General features: G+C 37.4%; 1 protein-coding gene across 2 annotated transcripts in view; it reads left to right on the top strand.

The window, feature by feature from the left end:
* The window catches only part of GLCCI1 (glucocorticoid induced 1), a gene marked incomplete at both ends in the record, with an annotated part of 119,386 nt that overhangs the window by 69,154 nt on the left and 28,508 nt on the right, over positions 1 to 21,724 (top strand). The gene's annotated exons all lie outside the window — the stretch shown is intronic.

Here is a 21,724-nt window from a genome sequence, read left to right as displayed (position 1 = left end):
AGAATATCATATTCAATGGTGAAAGCAAGAATGCTTTCCTCTAAGATAAGAAATAAGGTAGTGATGTCCACTGTCACCTTGTCACCACTTCTATTCACTTGCACAGGAGGTTCTAGTCAGGCAAGAAAAATGAATAAAAGACATCCAGATTGTTAAGGAAGTGGTAAAACTGCCTTCATTCACAGATACATGATCCTATATGTAGAAATTATAGGGAACATACAAATATATTACTAGAACAAATACAAGTTCAGCAAGGTTGCAGAAAAAAAGATCAACATACAGAAATCAAGTGTTTGGTTGTTTGGCCCGAGGCAACCCACCACTGGAGCTTACAGGCACTTTGGTGGGGTGAATGGTGGACTCTGAGGGGGTTCACACCAAGGAGTACTCCCCAGAACTTCTGCTGCCAGTGTCCTTGTCCCCGCGGTGAGCCACAGCCACCCCCTGCCTCTGCAGCCGACCTTCCAGCGCTAGCAGGAGAATCTAATGTGCTGTCACAGTTGTGAAAACTGATTAAAGGTAGAGTCTATGCGACCAGGGGGCAGACAGGAGAAGCAAAAAGAACTAAAATCCTACAGCCTGTGGAACAAAAACCACATTCACAGAAAGATCGACAAAAGGAAAAGGCAGAGAACTATGTACCAGATGAAGGAACAAGATAAAACACCAGAAAACCAACTAAATGCAGTGGAGATAGGCAACCTTCCAGAAAAATAACTCAGAATGATGATACTGAAGATGATACAGGACCTCGGAAAAAGACTGAAGGCAAAGATCAAGCAGATGCAAGAAATGTTAACAAAGACCTAGAAGAATTAAAGAACAAACAAACAGAGATGAACAATACAATAACTGAAATGAAAAATACACTAGAAGGAATCAATAGCAGAATAACTCAGGCAGAAGAACAGATAACTGACTTGGAAGACAGAATGGTGAAAATCACTTCCATGGAACAGAATAAAGAAAAAAGAATGAAAAGAAATGAAGACAGCCTAAGAGACCTCTGGGACAACATTAAATGCAACAACATTCGCATTATAGGGGCCCCAGAGGAGAAGAGAGAGAGAAAGAGCCTGAGAAAATATTTGAAGAGATTATAGTCAAAAACGTCCCTAACAGGGGAAAAGAAATAGCCACCCAAGTTCAGGAAGCACAGAGACTCCCAGGCAAGATAAACCCATGGAGAAACACACCGACACACATAGTAGTAATCAAATTGACAAAAATTAAAGACAAAAATTATTAAAAGCAGCAAGGGAAAAACAACAAATAACATAAAAGGGAACTCCCATAAGGTTAATAACTAATTTCTCAGCAGAAACTCTACAAGCCAGAAGGGACTGGCATGATATATTTAAAGTGGTGAAAGGGAAGAATCTACAACCAAGATTACTCTACCCAGCAAGGATCTCATTCAGATTCGACGGAAAAATCAAAAACTTTACAGACAAGCAAAAGGAAAGAGAATTCCACACCACCAAAACAGCTCTACAACAAATGCTAAAGGAACTTCTCTTAGTGGGAAACACAAGAGAAGAAAAGGACCTACAAAAACAAACCCAAAATACTTAAGAAAAAGGTAACAGGAACATACATATCAGTAATTGCCTTAAATGTGAATGGATTAAATGCTCCAACCAAAAGACACAGTCTCGCTGAATGGATACAAAAACAAGACCCATATATATGCCATCTACAAGGGACCCACTTCAGACCTAGGGACACATACAGACTGAAAGTGAGGGGATGGAAAAAGATATTCCATGCAAATGGAAATCAAAAGAAACCTGGACTAGCAATACTCATATCAGATAAAATAGACTTTAAAAGAAAGAATGTAACAAGAGGCAAGGAAGGACACTACATAATGATCAAGGGATTGATCCAAGAAGAAGATATAACAATTATATATGCACCCAGCATAGGAGCACCTCAATACATAAGGCAAATGCTAACAGCTATAAAAGAGGAAATTGACAGTAACACAATAATAGTGGGGGACTTTGACACCTCACTTACACCAATGGACAGATCATCCAAAATGAAAATAAATAAGGAAACAGAAGCTTTAAATAACACAATAGACCAGATAGATTTAATTGATATTTATAGGACATTCCATCCAAAGACAGCAGATTACACTTTCCTCTCAAGTGCGCATGGAACATTCTCCAGGATAGATCACACCTTGGGTCACAAATCAAGCCTCAGTAAATTTAAGAAAATTGAAATCATATCCAGCATCTTTTCTGACCACAACACTATGAGATTAGAAATGAATTACAGGGAAAAAAACGTAAAAAACACAGACACATGGAGGCTAAAGAATACGTTACTAAATAACCAAGAGATCACTGAAGAAATCAAAGAGGAAATCAAAAAATACCTAGAGACAAATGACAACAAAAACACGACGATGCAAAACCTATGGATGCAGCAAAAGCAGTTCTAAGAGGGAAGTTTATAGCTATACAAGCCTACCTCAAGAAACAAGAAAAATCTCAAGTAAACAATCTAACCTTACACCTAAAGGAACTAGAGAAAGAAGAACAAACAAAACCCAAAGTTAGCAGAAGGAAAGAAATCATAAAGATCAGAGCAGAAGTGAATGAAATAGTAACAAAGAAAACAAGAGCAAGGATCAATAAAACTAAAAGCTGGTTCTTTGAGATAAACAAAATTGATAAACCATTAGCCAGACTCATCAAGAAAAAGAGGGAGAGGACTCAAATCAATCAAATTAGAAATGAAAAAGAAGTTACAACAGACACTGCAGAAATACAAAGCATCCTAAGAAACTACTACAAGCAACTCTATACCAATAAAATGGACAACCTGGAAGAAATGGACAAATCCTTAAAAAGGTATAACCTTCCAAGGCTGAACCCAGAAGAAACAGAAAATATGAACAGACCAATCACAAGTAATGAAATTGAAACTGTGATTAAAAATCTTCCAACAAACAAAAGTCCAGGACCAGATGGCTTCACAGTTGAATTCTATCAAACATTTAGAGAAGAGCTAATGTCCGTCCTTCTCAAACTCTTCCAAAAAATTGCAGAGGAAGAACACTCCCAACTCATTCTATGAGGCCACCATCACCCTGATACCAAAACCAGACAAAGATACTACAAAAAAAAAAAAGAAAATTACAGACCATTATCACTGATGAATATAGATGGAAAAACCCTCAACAAAATACTAGCAAACAGAATCCAACAACACATTAAAAGGATCATACACCATGATCAAGTGGCAGTTATCCCAGGGATGCAAGGATTCTTCAATATACGCAAACAATGTGATACACCACATTAACAAGCTGAAGAATAAAAGCCATATGATCATCTCAATACATGCAGAAAAAGCTTTTGACAAAGTTCAACACCCATTTATGATAAAAACTCTCCAGAAAGTGGGCATAGAGGGAACCTACCTCAACATAATAAAGGCCATATCCAAGAAACCCACAGCAAACATCATTCTCAATGGTGAAAACATGAAAGCATTTCCTCTAAGCTCAGGAACAAAACAAGGATGTCCACTCTCGCCACTATTATTCAACATAGTTTTGGAAGTCCTATCCACGGCAATCAGGGAAGAAAAAGAAATAAAAGGAATAGAAATTGGAAAAGAAGTTAAACTGTCACTGTTTGCAGATGACATGACACTATACATAGAGAATCCTAAAGATGCCACCAGAAAACTACTAGAGCTAATCAATGAATTTGATAAAGTTGCAGGTTACAAAATTAATGCACAGAAATCTCTTGCATTCCTATACACTAACAATGAAAGATCAGAAAGAGAAATTAGGGAAACAGTCCCATTCACCATTGCAGCAAAAAGAATAAAACACCTAGGAATAAACCTGCCTAAGGAGGTAAAAGATGTGTACTCAGAAAACTATAAGACACTGATAAAAGAAATCAAAGGTGACACAAATGGAGAGATATACCATCTTCTTGGATTGGAAGAATCGATATTGTGAAAATGACTATACTACACAAAGCAATCTATAGATTCAGTGCATTACCTATCAAATTGCCAGTGGCATTTTTTACAGAAGTAGAAGAAAAAATCTTCAATTTGTATGGAGACACAAAAGACCCCGAATAGCCAAAGCAATCTTGAGGGGGAGAAAACGGAACTGGAGGAGTCACGCTCCCTGACTTCAAACTATACTACAATGCTACAGTAATCAAGATACTATGGTACTGGCACAAAAACAGAAATATAGATAAATAGAATAAGATTAAAAGCCCAGAGATAAACCCATGCACATATGGTTACCTTATCTTTGACAAAGGAGGCAAGAATATACAATGGAGAAAAGACAGGCTTTTCAATAAGTGGTGCTAGGAAAACTGGGCAGCTACGTGTAAAAGAATGAGATTAGAACACTCCCTAACACCATACACAAGAATAAACTCAAGGGCTTCTCTGGTGGCACAGCGGTTATCTGCCTGCCAATGCAGGGGACACGGGTTCAAGCCCTGGTCCGGGAAGATCCCACATGCCGTGGATCAGCTAAGCCGGTGTGCCACAACTACTGAGCCTGCGCTTTAGAGCCCGCGAGCCACAACTACTGAAGGCCACATGCCTAGAGCCCATGCTCTGCAACAAGAGAAGCCACCGCAATGAGAAGCATGTGCACCACAATGAAGAGTAGCCCCACTCCCTGCAACTAGAGAAAGCCCGCATGCAGCAATGAAGGCCCAATGCAGCCAAAAATAAATAAATAAAATAAATTAATAAATTTTAAAAATACCCAAATCTCAAAATGGATTAAAGACCTAAATGTAAGATCAGACACTATAAAACTCTTGGAGGAAAACATAGGAAGAACACTCTTTGACATAAATCACAGCAGGATCTTTTTTGACCCACCTCACAGTGTAATGGAAATAAAAACAGAAATAAACAAATGGGACCTAATGAAACTTAAAAGCTTTTGCACAGCAAAGGAAAACATAAACAAGACGAAAAGACAACCCTCACAATGGGAAAAAACACTTGCAAAGGAATCAGCGGACAAAGGATTAATCTCCACAATATATAAACAGCTCGTGCAGCTCAATATTAATAAACAGCCCAATTAAAACATGGGCAGAAGACCTAAATAGACATTTCTCCAAAGACGACATACAGATGGCCAAGAAGTACATGAAAAGCTGCTCAGCTTCACTAATTATTAGAGAAATGCAAATCAAAACTACAATGAAGGTATCACGTCACACTGTTTAGAATGGGCATCATCAGAAAATCTACAAACAATAAGTGCTGGAGAGGGTGTGCAGAAAGGGAACCCTCTTGCACTGTTTTTTTTCTTTTTCAAACACAGACTTTTAAAAATTTATATTTTTATACAGCAGGTTCTTATTAGTTATCCATTTTATACATATTAGTGTATATATGTCAATCCCAATTGCCCAATTCATCACACTACCACTGCCCCCCACCACTTTCCCCCCTTGGTGTCCATACGTTTTTTATTCTTTCTCTAATTGCTTTAGGTGTAAGGTTAGGTTGTTTATTTGAGATTTTTCTTGATTCTTGAGGTAAGATTGTATTTTTGATTTTCTCTTTGATTTCTTCAGTGATCTCTTGGTTATTTAGTAATGTATTGTTTAGCCTCCATGTGTCTGTGTTTTTTACGTTTTCTTCCCTGTGATTCATTTCTAATCTCATAGTGTTGTGGTCAGAAAAGATGCTGGATATGATTTCAATTTTCTTAAATTTACTGTGGCTTGCTTTGTGACCCAAGATGTAATCTATGCTGGAGAATTTTCCATGTGCACTTGAGAAGAAAGTGTTATCTGCTGTTTTCAGATGGAATGCCCTATAAATATGAATTACAGCTATCTGGTCTGTTGTGTCATTTAAAGCTTGTGTTTCCTTGTTAATTTTCTGTCTGGATGATCTGTCCATTGGTGTAAGTGAGGTGTCAAAGTCCCCCACTATTATTGTATTACTGTCGATTTCCTCTTTTATAGCTGTTAGCATTTGCCTTACGTATTGAGGTGCTCCTATGTTGGGTGCATATATATTTATAATTGTTATATCTTCTTCTTGGATCGATCCCTTGATCATTATGTAGTGTCCTTCCTTGCCTCTTGTTACATTCTTTCTTTTAAAGTCTATTTTATCTGATATGAGTATTGCTAGTCCAGGTTTCTTTTGATTTCCATTTGCATGGAATATCTTTTTCCATCCCCTCACTTTCAGTCTGTATGTGTCCCGGGAGGTCTGAGGTGGGTTTGCTGTAGATTGCATATATATGGGTCTTGTTTTTGTGTCCATTCAGTGACCCTGTGTCTTTTGGTTGGAGCATTTAATCCATTCACGTTTAAGGGAATTACTGATATGTATGTTCCTATTACCATTTTCTTAATTGTTATGGGTTTGTTTTTGTAGGTCCTTTTCTTCTGTTGTGTTTCCCATTTAGAGAAGTTCCTATAGCCTTTGTTGTAGAGCTGGTTTGGTGGTGCTGAATTCTCTTAGCTTTTGCTTGTCTGTGAAGCTTTTGATTTCTCCATGGAATCTGAATGAGTTCCTGTCCATGGAATCTGAATGAGTTCCTTGCCAGGTAGAATAATCTTGGTTGTAGGTTCCTTCCTTTCATCACTTTAAATATATCATGCCAGTCCCTTATGGCTTGTAGAGTTTCTGCTGAGAAATCAGTGGTTAATGTTATGGGAGTTCCCTTGTATGTTATTTCTCATTTTTCCCTTGTTGCTTTCAGTAATTTTTGTCTTTAATTGTTGTCAATTTGATTACTATGTGTCTTGGTGTGTTTCTCCTTGGGTTTATCCTGCCTGGGACTCTCTGTGCTTTCTGCACTTGGGTGGCTATTTCCTCTCCCATGTTAGAAAAGTTTTCGACTATAATCTCTTCAAATATTTTCTCTGGTCCTTCCTCTCTCTCTTCGCCTTCTGGGACCGCTGTAATGGGAATGTTGTTGCATTTAATGTTGTCCCAGAGGTCTCTTAGGCTGTCTTCATTTCTTTTAATTCTTTTTTCTTTATCCTGTTCTGCAGCAGTGAATTCCACCATTCTGTCTTTCAGGTCACTTATCCGTTCTGCTGCCTCAGTTATTCTGCTCTTGATTCCTTCTAGTGTATTTCCACTTCAGTTATTGTATTGTTCATCTCTGTTTGTTTGTTCTTTAATTCTTGTAGGTATTTGTTGTTTAATTCTTGTAGGTCTGTGTTAAACATGTCTTGCATCGTCTTGATCGTTGCCTCCATTCTTTCTCCAAGGTCCTGGATCACCTTCACTATCATTATTCTGAATTCTTTTTCTGGAAGGTTGCCTATCTCCACTTTATTTAGTTGCTTTTCTGGGGTTTTATCTTGTTCCTTTATCTGGTACATAGCTCTCTGCCTTTTCATCTTGTCTGTCTTTCTGTGAATGTGGTTTTTGTTCCACAGGCTGCAGTATTGTATTTCTTCTTGCTTCTGCTGTCTGCCCTCTGGTGGATGAGGCTAAGAGGCCTGTGCAAGTTTCCTGATGGGAAGGGTGGATACAGCTGGGTGTTGCTCTGGTGGGCAGAGCTCAGTAAAACTTTAATCCACTTGTCTGATGATTGGTGGGGCTGGGTTCCTTACCTGTTGGTTGTTTGGTCTGAGGCGACCCAACACTGGAGCCTACCTGGCTCTTTGGTTGGGCTAATGGTGGACTCTGGGAGGGCTCACGCCAAGGAGTACTTACCAGAACTTCCTCTGTCAGTGTCCGTGTCCCCACGGTGAGCTACAGCCACCCCCCGCCTCTGCAGGAGACCCTCCAACACTAGCAGGTAGGTCTGATTCAGTCTCCTCTGGGATCACTGCTCCTTCCCCTGGGTCCCGATGCACACACTCCTTTGTGTGTGCCCTCCAAGAGTGGAGTCTCTGTTTCCCCCAGTCCTGTTGAAGTCCTGCAGTCAAATCCCGCTAGCCTTCAAAGTGTGATTCTCTAGGAACTCCTCCTCCTTTGCCAGACCCCCAGGTTGGGAAGCCTGACATGAGGCTCAGAACCTTCACTCCAGTGGGTGGACTTCTGTAGTATAAGTGTTTTCCAGTTTGTGAGTCAGTCACCCAGCAGTTATGGGAATTGATTTTATTGTGATTGCACCCCTCCTACCATCTCATTGTGGTTTCTTGTTTGTCTTTGGATGTGGGGTATCTTTTTTGCTGAGTTCCAGTGTCTTCCTGTCGATGACCGTTCAGCAGTTACTTGTGATTCTGGTGCTCTCGCAAGAGGGAGTGAGCACACGTCCTTCTACTCCACTATCTTCTCCTCTTGCACTGTTGGTGGGAATGTAAATTGATACAGCCACTATGGAGAACAGCATGGAGGTTCCTTAAAAAACTAAAAATAGAGCTACCATATGATCCAGCAATCCCACTCCTGGGCATATACCCAGAGAAAACCGTAATTCAAAAAGACACATGCACCCCAGTGTTCATTGCAGCACTGTTTACAATAGCTAGGTCATGGAAGCAACCTAAATGCCCAGCGACAGATGAATGGATAAAGCAGAGGTGGTACATACATACAATGGAATATTACTCAGCCATAAAAAGGAATGAAATTGGGTCATTTGTAGAGATGGGGATGGACCGAGAGACTGTCATACAGAATGAAGTAAGTCAGAAAAACAAATATTGTATATTAATACATATATGTGGAATCTAGAAAAATGGTACAGATGAACCGCTGTGCAAGGCCCAAATAGAGACACAGATGTAGAGAACAAGCATATGGACATCAAGGTGGGTAAGCGGGGGAAGGCCTGGTGGTGGGATGAATTGGGAGATTGGGATTGATATACATACACTAATATGTGTAAAATAGATAATAAAAAAAGAAATAAATCAACTGTTTGTCTAGATATTAGATATGGACAATCCCCTAAATCAGAAAACAATTACAGTTGCATCAAAAATATTATAATATTTAGGAATAAATTAAACAACAGCAGTTCAAGATTTATACACTGAAAACAAAACACTGCTGGACAAAATTTTTAAAGATTTAAATAAATGGACAGACAGTTTGTTCATGGATTGGAAGACTCAGTATTATTATTAAAATGGTAATTCTCCCCAAATTGATTCAGTATAATCCCTGTTTTCTTCCCAGGGTTTTTGTTTTTGGTAAAAATTGACAAGCTAATACTAAAATTTATGTGGAAATGTGAAGGGCCTAGATGGGCCAAAAGTAATTTTGAAAAGAAGGAAAAATTTGGAGGACTTGTGTGGTACAATTTCAATACTTTCTTATAAATCTGTATTAATAAATTTGGCAAAATATTAGCATAAAGAAGAAAGAAATATAGATAAATGATTCAAAATTGTGAATCAATGAATAAACCCTTATATTTTATGGTCAGTTAATGTTCGACAAAGCTGCCAATGCAATTCAGTTGAAAAGTGTTTCTGATAACTGGTACTGGAATAATTATATATTCATATATAGGAAAAATAGTTAGGTCCTTGACGCTCACTGTAGAGATAAATGAACTCAAAATGGATCATAGTCCTAAATATAAGCTCTAAAATTTTAGATCTTCTAGAAGACCTTGGATTAAGCAAGGCATTTTTAGATACAACACCAGGAGTAAGTCCATAAAAGAAAAAAAAACTGAACTTCATTTAAATGAACGTTTACATTACATGACTAAAGGAATGATAAGACAAGCCCCAGACAGAAATATTAGCAAATCACATCTGATATAGGACTTACATCTGGAATATATAAAGAACTCTTAAAAATCATAAGAAGACAATGAACTTAAAAGGGGAAGACTTTGATAGAAGTATTTCATCAAAGATGTATGGATGGAAAATGACCACATGAAAAGGTGTTCAACCTCATTAGACATTAGGCAAATGCAGATTTAAACCATGAGATACAACTACACACCTACTACAATGACTGTGATTTAAATGACAGAAAATGCCGAGTGTTAGCAAGAATGAAGAGCATCTGGAACCCTCAGACATTGTTGGGAATATAAAATGATACAGCCAACTTTGGAAAACAGTTTGACAGTTTCTTTAAAAGTTAATCAGAAACTTTGCATATAACCTAGCAATTCTATTCCTAGGACTCTGTATAAGAAAAATGAAAACACATGTTTACATTGAAACATATACACAAACATTTATAGCAGAATTACTCATAATAGCTAAAAACTAAAAAATATTGAAATATCCACTGTTTGGTAAATGGATAAACAAAATGTCATGTGTTCATGCAATAGCATACTGTTCAGCAATGAAAAGGAACACTGTACTGAATACTGATACATGCTACAATGGGAATGAACTTCAAAAACATTTTACTAAGTCAAGGGTCAGCAAATTTTTTCTCTAAAAAGCCAGATAGTAAATATTTTGTGGTTTGTGGGCCACAGAGCCTCTGTTGCAACTACTCAACTCCACTATTGTAGTGTGAAAGCAACCATAGACAATATGGAGTGGACATGGTTATGTTCCAATCAATTTTATTTACAAAAACATGTGGCCTGCTAGATTTGGCTTGCAGACTGTAGCTTGCCAATTCCTGCTAAGTGAAAGAAGCCAGATGAATAAGATTACATATTGTATGGTTTCATTTATATTGAAATGCCAGAAAAGGCAAATCTATAGAGGGGAAAAAAAGCCCATTAGTGGTTGCATGTGGCTGGAATGGGGTGGGGGTAGGGGTGATTGGCTACAAATAGACTCAAAGCAAATTTGGGGGGTGATGAAAAAGTCCTAAAACTGAATTGTGATTATTTTGTACAACACTACAAAGTGATTACAACTTATTGAATTTTACCCTTACAATGGATGAAGTTAAGGGAATGTAAATTACATTTCAATAAAGATGAAAAAAAAAGGAATAAACATAAAAGACTAGTAGGTTTTCCATGTTATGTCCATGGTAGATATTAAATTTTAAATGATATATAACTGAGGCTGGAAAAATGAGTACATGGGTAAAGACCAAAAGTAAAAATAAGAATAGTTATAAAAGACGACAGAATTGGAATCTGAGGAAATTATGAAAGCCAAAACTATTATTGAAATAGTAATATATTTTTTCAGTTATATGCTACTAAAGTTCAGTGTTTTTTTTAACAAACAACTTTTGACCTGCTTCCTTGTCTCGGCACCAAATTCAGCTGTATCACATCCATTCTTCCTGAGTCACATACATGCTCTTCCCCTCAGATAGTTTGCATCTGGATTTCTGATTTAAATGTCAGTGAAGCACCTGAATAGTCTGCTTCCACTCTTTTCCAAGCTTTTAAGACTACAATGTGAAAAATTTTCAAAGAAATACATAAGTAAATATATTTTAGCTACATTTAAGACAAGGAAAACCCCTGCAGACCATGAATAGAAGGGAAATCCTTAGTGATGAGTGGATGTTGATGTTATCTGACTCACAGAAATCTGGATCGTGTTGGCCAGGTTTCTGTGAGTTAAGCCAAATTTAAGAGACTACACATTTTAAGAGAGTCAAATATATCTTGCAAATGGGAGATTGGAACTGGGCTGTCTGTATAAAGCAGGGAACTGGGACCATGTTTCCAGGCAGTAAAACTAGACCTGAAAAAACTCCACCTGACACTGTTGGTGTTCTTGTGGGCCAGACAAGCCTCTATACAAAAATGGAAATAGTAACCAAATATGTTGTGTGTGGATATGGCGTCTGGAATAGAGCTCTACCCATGCGGGAGCAAAGCCCCAATCTTCCTGACTTAAGACTTTTGCTCTGAAGCTATGCAACTCTGAAGCACTAGTCTGAGCAACCATGAAACAATATGGCAGTAAAGAGTTCACAAAATATAAAACTCTCACATACAGAGAACTTGCAAGTAAGTATTTTAGGGTATGTAAGGAAATCTATTGCCATAAGAGACAGCAGATACATTAGAGTCATATCTGAGAAAATAAGAATAAGAACACAATCTCAAAAAAGAATTTAGAAATAAGAATGTAAAGAATTTCAAAGGAAACAGCTCACAATGAGAACAGAAGTAAATAAGAACAGGCAGAAAGAGAAAGGATCCTAAGTCTTATATGTAATAAAAGTTGGTGAACTTAAAAATAAACTGATGGCTTAAATTGACACAGCAGAAGAGAGAATTAGTGAATCAAAAGTCTCAACTGAGAAAGTCTGGATGAGCGAATCATCTAGAATATAGAATAAAAAGATAGAGGTTGACAGAATGGCCAGCATTAAAAAGTCTACAAACAATAAATGCTGGAGAAGGTGTGGAGAAAAGGGAACCCTCCTGCACTGTTGGTGGGATTGTAAATTGGTGCAACCACTATGGAAAACAGTATGGAGGTTCCTTAAAAAACTAAAAATAGAATTACCATATGATCCAGCAATCCCACTCCTGGGCATATATCCAGAGAAAACTCTGATGCGAAAAAATACACGCACCCCAGTGTTCATAGCAGCACTATTTACGATAGCCAAAACATGGAAGCAACCTAAATGTCCATCAACGGATGAGTGGATAAAGATGTTGTATACATATATACAATGGAATACTACTCAATCATAAAAAAGAATGAAATAATGCCATTTACAGCAACATGGATGGATCTAGGGATATCATACTAAGTGAAGTAAGTCAGACAAATATCATATGATATCACTTATATGTGGCATCTAAAATATGATACAGATGAACTTATTTACAAAACAGAAACAGACTCACAGACATAGAAAACAAACTTATGGTTACCAAAGGAGAAAGAGAGCAGGGGAAGATAAACTAGGAGTTTGGGCTTAGCAGATACAAACTATTATACATAAAGTAGATAAGCAACAAGGACCTACTGTATAGTACAGGGAACTATATTCGATATCCTGTAATAAACCATAATGGAAAAGAATATGAAAAAGAATATATAGATATATAACTGAATCACTTTGCTATACACCAGAAACTAACACATTATAAATCAACTGTACTTCAATTTAAAAAATTAAAAATAATTTTTAAAAAGGTAGAGGTTGGGGGCTTCCCTGGTGGCACAGTGGTTGAGAGTCCGCCTGCCGATGCAGGGGACGCGGGTTCGTGCCCCGGTCCGGGAGGATCCCACGTGCCGCGGAGCGGCTGGGCCCGTGAGCCGTGGCCGCTGGGCCTGCGCGTCCGGAGCCTGTGCTCCACGGCGGGAGAGGCCACAGCAGTGAGAGGCCCACGTACCGCAAAAAAAAAAAAAAAGATAGAGGTTGAAAATATGAAAGAGGAGTTAAGAAACAGGAAAATAGACTGAGTAAGGAGTTCCAGAAGGTAAGAATAGTAGGCATCAGGGAAGAGATATTTCTTAAAGGTTGAAAATATGCTAGATTTGGAGAGTGACGTGTCTTCATATTGAAAAAGCCCATCAATTCCATGAAGGATAAACAGGACAAAGAAAAAATTTCCACCCTAGGTAAACTGAGTTGTAGATCAAGGACACACACACACACACTTACTCATTCTTGCAATTAGAAGAAAGATTACCTACAAAAAAGGAAACAGATTATCAACACATTTGTCAGAAACTAACTGATACCAATATACAGTGAAGTTATGGGTTGTGTCCATGTTAAGGAAATGAATCCAAGTGAGACATCATTTTCTTTTATGAAAAGATTATTTTTCCTCCTTTGAATTATGTTTACTGGAGGGATGTTAACCCAACCTTTATTTAGATTTAACAAACCAAACAAATGTTTAAGTGTACTTTTCCATTGGTTAGATATGTGGTTCCCTGTTTACATAACACAATTTAAAATTAATTTATAAAGCATAACTACAGTTTAAGAAGTCTGCTAAGCAAATGATAAGGATTTAATTAGTACTTATCATTTTTTTATTGTTGATGGTGCTTTTATTTTTAATTTTTATTGGAGTATACTTGATTTTACAATGTTGTGTTAGTTTCTGCTGTACAGCAAAGTGAATTAGTTATACATATGCATATATTCACTCTTTTTCAGATTCTTTTCCCATAAGTCATTACAGAGTATTTATCTATTTTATATAGTAGAGTGTATATGTCAATCCCAGTCTCCCCATTTATCTCTCCCTCCACCCTTCCCCCCTGCCACTGCTTTCTCCCCTGGTAACCATAAGTTTGTTTTCTACATCTCACTCTATTTCTGTTTTTATGGTACTTGATTTGTATACATTTAATAGAGGTAAAAGAGAAGACAGGTAAATTTTAACTATATATTTTAGCATACATCGTCAGCCTGTAGTGGCACTGCATTTGTTCATGGAATAGCATCAAATGCATAAGTCTGTATGCTCAATATTGTGTAAAAGCATCTAGAATTTCAAAAGAAAGAGTAGATACAATCTACTTTTTAAACAGCTTAATTACATATTAGGAAAATCAAGATAAGACTTTAAGGGATAATCACAAAAGGACTTTATATTAACTCCCACTATCCTTATTCAGTGAGAGAAGTTCATCTCTTGTGTATGGTGCAAAACCAGAAGCTCTTACACACCTATGATTCCTTCAAGTGAACATGCTTTCCAATCTCTCGTAACAGTTAAAGCTTCCTACTTATTTCATGGTTGCAGCTACTCCTCTTCGAGCTAGGGCCTACTGCAGATGAATGACTTCATGGGTGAAGGGATCCCGGAGGCTCCTTTTGTCTTTCTTGCTTACCTCTTTCCTAACTCCATAGCTACGATTTCTGACCCCTCTGGAGTTGGAGCTCGGGGGAGAGAGGGGAGAGGTAAGGGGAATAGAAATGTTCCTACTTGACTGGTACTGTTATCAGATGCCTGTCAATTAGCTGGGCTTGACAGATTTTTAAAACTGACCTTTTGTAATTTCATGGGTTCTTTGGACATGCCTTGTTGCTGCACATCTCTTACCTACACTTCTATCTTACTCTCTCCTTAGCCTCTAGAATTCTAGAAATAACGTTCAGTTTCTCAGGTGCTGAGCTCTGTTTACCCTTCTAGGTGGTCCTCTTAAGTAGGACCTAAGACAACCCTCCACTATGACTCTCACTTTCAAATTTCCCAAATGGTTACTGGGAAGCTTGCACACTAAAAAAATCTGGTTAATATCTGGGAGTTTAGGCTGATTCTAAAGCAAAAGTAAATCTCCATCATCCTAGCTCAACATTTTCAGTATCTGGGGTGGAGTCAGATTCCAGTCCATCCGGTCTTCTTATCTGTGAGGAACAATCAGTCCTTCCAAGTTGTTCCATTAAAACTCCTTTCTCTTCATTTGAGGCAAAAGAGGAAGTATACCCTCCGCATCTTGGATCTGATTTTTTCCTACTTATAACCCAATAAGTTAGCTTTTTACTATTTCATGGATGCTGTCAGAAGTCATGAGGCTCGTGGTTTAGAGACAATGGACTTTATTATTCACTGCACAGCAGGTATCAAGACTATCGAGTTTGCATTAGTTCCCCTGAACCCCAAGTCCAGTGGGGGTGATGGGGAGGGCCTAAATGGATGCCTACACATATAGTAGATCACGTTATAGAAGACAAATAGAACTTGGAGAATCCACTGTTTTTATAGTAAGCAGTAAGTAAACCTACTCTTTATCCCAGAGGGTGATGTTCCCAGAGAGAATATAAATGATATTACTGTATTGTTGTTTTGACTTTATACTATTTCTGATTTTGATAAAGATAAGTTGCAAAAGGTGAGTTTTATTCTTAAGTCCTTCAGTGGATAAAAGGAAGAATCATGGATTGCTTCTTTATCTCACCAATAAGCCCTCTTCTCATTACTGGGATAGTTTTTCTCTGAGTGAAATGATTAGGGAAGTTCCTTGCTTCTGATCAAATAGTGATTAATAAATATTGTTGTGGTCTTCCTTTTTTAAGTAAGAAAAATAAAAGTTTCCTTATAGTTTTAGTAAGAGTATACATTCTGCCCTAATGAAAAAAAATTGTTTTATCATACTATACTAGGGGAAAATTGCAATAATATTTTCTCTGGACCTAAAAAACAACAGTCTGAAGAATTTTATTTAGTTATGTGGTAAAGTCTTTTAAAAATACAAATATTTATCCAATAAATTCTGAGTCCATATTAAATTGAATTGTAAAGATGTTTTATAATATTTTCATTGTTTAAAACTGGATCCAATATGAACAATATTTAAGGTTACTAAACTGCTTATCAAAAAAGAAATATATCATTAAGTTAGTATGTAGTCAGTTAATTGCTTCATCAAATTTTTGTTCACCTTTATTGCAGTTTCACATCTTGCAATATCTCCAGCATTAAGAAAGGAAGTTAGTTACTTGGCGAAGTGGTTGAGATTATGAGCCAATACATAGCGACTGGTAGTTATTTGCGAACATTAACACAGTATTACTTTCAGCAGCCCTGTAGGTAATAGGAAGGTGTTACGAACTAAAGGCTAAAGGACTGGGTCTACCATTTATTAGCTGTGTTACCTTGGGAAAGGTACTTTATTTTTCAAAGTGTTTCCTCATCTGTAAAACAGTTACAATATATCTGTGGAATCTAGTGAGTTTATGGACCAAGTGTTCTTTAAATGTTAGTCTGATATTGTTGTCAACATTCCTCTGTTGACAAATATGCCTTATTGGTAAATACATGTCTATATTAAAAACTATTTTATGTGTATAACAATTGTCCCAAAGCTAGCTATATTTGTGGGGATGGATCTGTGTAAATCTCTCTATTACTGGGGTGGGGGCTTCTGTGAGTCTGCATGTGGGCAAGCATGTCTGTCTGTGGGCATGTGTAAAGGTGATGTGCATGCAGGTGACAACTCCCTGTGCATGTGTATGTGCTTACATATCTGTGTTCTTTATATATGCATGTTTGTGCATACGTATGCCTATGTTTGTGCATTTGGATATCAGAGGGCTGAATAAACAGCATTTATTTCATTAGGGTTTCATTAGAAAAACAGGAAAACAGCATGAATTATTCATATTTATATTAAACAAAAAGAAGTTTTAAATTTTTATTTTTAGTATTAGAGTAGGAAATGTTGCATTTTAAATTCCTTTGAAAACTGTGAAAGGATATAATATGTAAAATTTGTTTTTAGACTGCAGAACCTTTCTTTTGAGACACTGATCTTTACAAGCACTAAAGTTTGTCACATATTCTCTTTTTTTCATATAAAAGAGAATAACAGCTTGAGATTCATAACCTCTGAAACTAGATTTTCAGAAAAATTTGTTGGGTTAATATCTTTAGTAATTGTTTGGGGGACTTTTTTCTTAACAGTTCAACTGTTGTCATTTGTATGTTGTTCCCATTTGTATGTCTGTCTTCACTTTTTGTAAGATTTCTTTATCTCCTTACGAGTTATTAACTTGATCCTTTAGGCAATACAGAATAGTGATTAAGAGAGCAGACTCTGGAATTCCACTTCCTAAGTTCATATACTTGTTTCACCACTTAACTGTGTGGCCTTCAACAAGCTAACCTTCCTACCTCTCAGTTTCCTCACCTATAAAATGGGGATAATAGTAGTACCTATCTCATATGTTTTTACTGAGAAATGAATGAGAGAATTCATATAAATGCAAGTGACAAAGTGCCATTCCTGGCGTTAATCGAGCTCTCTTCTCACTTTTTTTTTTCCTCTTTCAAAAGCCCCAGGATCCTGCTTCCCTTCCTACTGCAGCCACTTAGTCTGTTTAAGATGTCTCAGTTCCTTGGCCTACTATAGAATTCATTCTGAGAAATGTTACCCTCCCTCCCTTTCACTACCTGAGGCAAAAGTACTCAACCAGTCTTTTGAGGCTCGGAGTTTAGTTTTTTTCTGTTTTTATTTTTTTTATTATTATTATTATTATTATTATGTATGTATGTATGTATGTATGTATGTATGTATGTATGTATGTATGTATGGCTGTGTTTGGTCTTTGTTGCTGCGCTCAGGCTTTCTCTAGTTGCGACGAGCAGCGGCTACTCTTCGTTGCGGTGCACGGGCTTCTCATTGCGGTGGCTTCTGTTGCGGAGCATGGGCTCTAGGCGCACGGGCTTCAGTGGTTGCGGCACACGGGCTTCAGTAGTTGTGGTTCGTGGGCTCTAGAGCACAGGCTCAGTACTTGTGGTGCACGGGCTTAGTTGCTCCACGGCATGTGGGATCTTCCTGGACCAGGGCTCGAACCCGTGTCCCCTGCACTGGCAGGCAGATTCTTAACCACTGCCCTACCAGGGAAGCCCTTTTTTCCTGTTTTTAAATGTTAACAATAGTGGGGGAAACTAACAGGACAAAAATAGCAAATAAACAAGGGTGATGTTATCACATTTCCAAAAATTTACAGTGAAATGTGTTCCTAGTTCTCAGCTTTTCAGTGGGGCCAGTCTCTGATTTTACTTCATCTAATTCCACAAATATTTTAGTCATTTCTTTGTATTTATGGTAATTCTTCTCTCTACAATATTATTTCTTCTTTGTGACCCAGGCTTACTTAGTCCCTAACTTTTTCAAACTTTGGAGCCCACGTGCCTAGGACCCCTTTCATGTTTAAAGAATGCTCCTATCTCCTTCCCTCTTAATTTTTTTTCTTTAAGCTTCATTGAGATATAATTGACATATAGCAGTATATAAGTTTAAGGTATATACAACATAATGACTTGATATATGTATATATTGTAAAGTTATTACTACGAGAAGGTTAGTTAACACATCCATCACCTCAACATTTTTATAATTTTTGTGTATGAGGAGTGAGAACTTTTAAGATCTGTTTTCATAGCAACTGTCAAATATACTATGCTTTACATTACATCCCCAGAATTTACTCATCTTATAACCAGACGCTTGTACCCTTTTAACCACCCTCACCCATTTTCTGCCCCCCACCAGACCCTGTTCTCTGGTTCTGTGAGTTGGTTTTGGTTTTTTCAGATTCTATATATGAGTGAGATCATACAGTATTTGGCTTTCTTTGTCTGACTTATTTCACTTAGTATAATACCCTCAAGGTCCATTCTTAATTTTTTCCTTAAGGCCACAGCATTGCTAATGAATATTTAGAAAGACAAGTAAGATTCATCTATAGTTTAAGAAATCCAGTCAGTATAACTTAGGGTTCCCTTTGTAAAGGAAGGTTGTATGGGCATTTCATTGTAGTAACTAGGGTGGGTAGGCCCACTGAAGTGAGGACCAAGAGCTTTGTGTGATGCATTGGAACATGGGATTGATTAGAGAGGTTGTCTTAGGCAGAGGTTTGGAACTACGGCTGAGATGGGAGGGGTGTGTGAGTGTAGGGTGGAAATTACAACCCCCTCTGCCCCTTCCTCCCAGAGATACCTTTGTGTCTACTGTCTCCTGGTACTGAACTTAGGGAGAAGAGACGGCTTTGGATGACCATGGGCTCTTGAGCATCAAAGGGAAAAGAGAAGGGAAATTCTAAGTAAAAGCTGTGGGAGGTGAGAATATTTGCAGTTGTTATATAGGTCAGCCCCTCTTCTGAATGTGGTATAAATAACACAGGAACCTCCTATATTCTGAAGCAAAGGAGGATTTATTGTATCTTTTTTTTTTTTTTTTTGTGGCACACAGGCCTCTCACTGTTGTGGCCTCTCCCGTTGCGGAGCACAGGCTCCGGACACGCAGGCTCAGCGGCCATGGCTCACGGGCCCAGCCGCTCCGCGGCATGTGGGATCTTCCCGGACTGGGGCACGAACCCGTGTCCCCTGCATCGGCAGGCGGACTCTCAACCACTGCGCCACCAGGGAAGCCCTATATCTTGTTTTCATTTTACATGGTTCTTGAGTAAGAGTTGTAATGTTTTTAGTATATATATTTAGTAAGATGGGCTTCCTTTTTACTCTGATCTCTTCTAAGTTGTAAACAAAAGCAGAACTATGTTATAATCCAAAGATAAACAGTAATGTGTGGAAACTATAAGGTTGCATAGTTTAAGTTGATATTCCAAGCAAAGTAAGGTGTGTACCATTATGTATGCTTTTTGTTTTCAGGGGTTTGGTAAAGCTATTTAGAACAAAAACTTTTCCGGCTTAATATGATATCTCAAAGGCCTTTAAAAAGAGTGATTAGGATTGATTAATTTTCAGATTATTTTTGTTTGTTTATTTTTAAAGATTATTTTTAAAAATTAAAAAGTACAAATTGCTTTGATTAATCTGTAAGCATTATGGGCTCTTCTCTGTAAGCTCTTGCCAGTTTTGAAAACCACTGAAACATCATTAATATTCAGAAAACACTTAATTTTATACCCCTATCCTAATTAAATAACTTGTACAATTTGAAATTCTATTTATTTTTATCATAGAGTATAACCTCTTGATTTATAATGATTACCTACTAATTTTGATTCCTTTTCTCATGAAAATTAATGTTCTCTAGAAGAAAACAATGTCATTTCAACAGAGAGCAAGGAACACAAATATTAACATAGATAATCTTATTTATATATCTTTGCAAGGAAATTGTATGTGATGTCCATAAGCTACAAAGAGTTTCAAAAAACTAGAGGATCTTATTTAAAAGAAAGGGTATAGATTATTCTTTTAGGTGCTTTATTTTCTTCCATGCTGCTTCTCTTCTGTTTGTAAGTTTTCCCAGCAACCTATATACATTTCCCCTTGACCATTAACATGCTTTAATAGCAACTATTTTGCTTTTCATTGCCATGGTTATTCCAAATAAGCATTTTGTTAACATCTCTTTGAGGAAATCAATATATTTTACACAGTTTACTTTGTATTTGCACTTTGCTTAGTAGGTAACATAAAACTGAGCTCACTGTATATGTTCAAGGAGTACCTATTAATTGATTAATGTCATCTTTTCTACAAGGAAAGTAATACCAATATTAAGTAACTTCCCCCAAATTGCTACTGATTCCCTTTGAAAATGCTCAGGTATATTTTACTTCAGGTCTAGCACAGTTTAAGAAGATTATACAGCACCTAAAATATGTTAATAGTTTAATGAATTCCAAGCCATATTGTAGAAATGACTTTTCTCTTAAGCCTTAAGTCTGGGAGTTTTACTGTTCCACTTAGGAGAATACACTCCTAAGTTATATTTGTTTTGAAAAGTTGTGTCACTGTAGCCACGTATCTGTCAATGGAGAAGTGGATAAAGAAGATGTGGTGCATACATTCAGCAATGAGGAAGAAGGAGATCCTGCCATTTGTAAACAACATTGATGAACCTTGAGGGCATTATGCTAAGTGAAATAAGTCAGACAAAGAAAGACAAATACTGTATGGTATCACTTGTTTGTGGGATCTAAGAAAAGCTAAACTCATAGAAACTGAGAGTAGAGTGGTGGTTGCTAGACTGGAGGGTAAAGGGCAGTGGTCAAAGGGTACATACTTCCAATTATAAGATGAGTAATTTCTGGGGATCTGATGTACAGAATTTTGATTATAGTTAATAATACTGTATTATATATACTTGAAAGTTGCTAAGAGAGTAAATCTCAAATGTTCTCACCCCCAAAAAGAAATGGTAATTATGTAATGAGATGGAGGTATTAACTTACGCTACAGTGGTGTCATTTTGCAATATATAATAGCATCAAATCAACATGTTGTATAGGGACTTACCCGGTGGTGCAGTGGTTAAGAATCCGCCTGCCAGTGCAGGGGACACAGGTTCAATCCTTGGTCTGCGAAGATCCCACATGCAGCAGAGCAACTAAGCCTGTGCGCCACAACTACTGAGCCTGCGCTCTAAAGCCCGTGAGCCACAACTACTGAGCCCACATGCCACAACTACTG

The sequence above is a fragment of the Hyperoodon ampullatus genome (assembly GCF_949752795.1).
Source record: "Hyperoodon ampullatus genome assembly, chromosome: 9".
Classification (NCBI taxonomy): domain Eukaryota; kingdom Metazoa; phylum Chordata; class Mammalia; order Artiodactyla; family Ziphiidae; genus Hyperoodon; species Hyperoodon ampullatus.
Note: the sequence above shows the minus strand (reverse complement) of the source record. Positions and strands in the feature narration are given on the sequence as shown.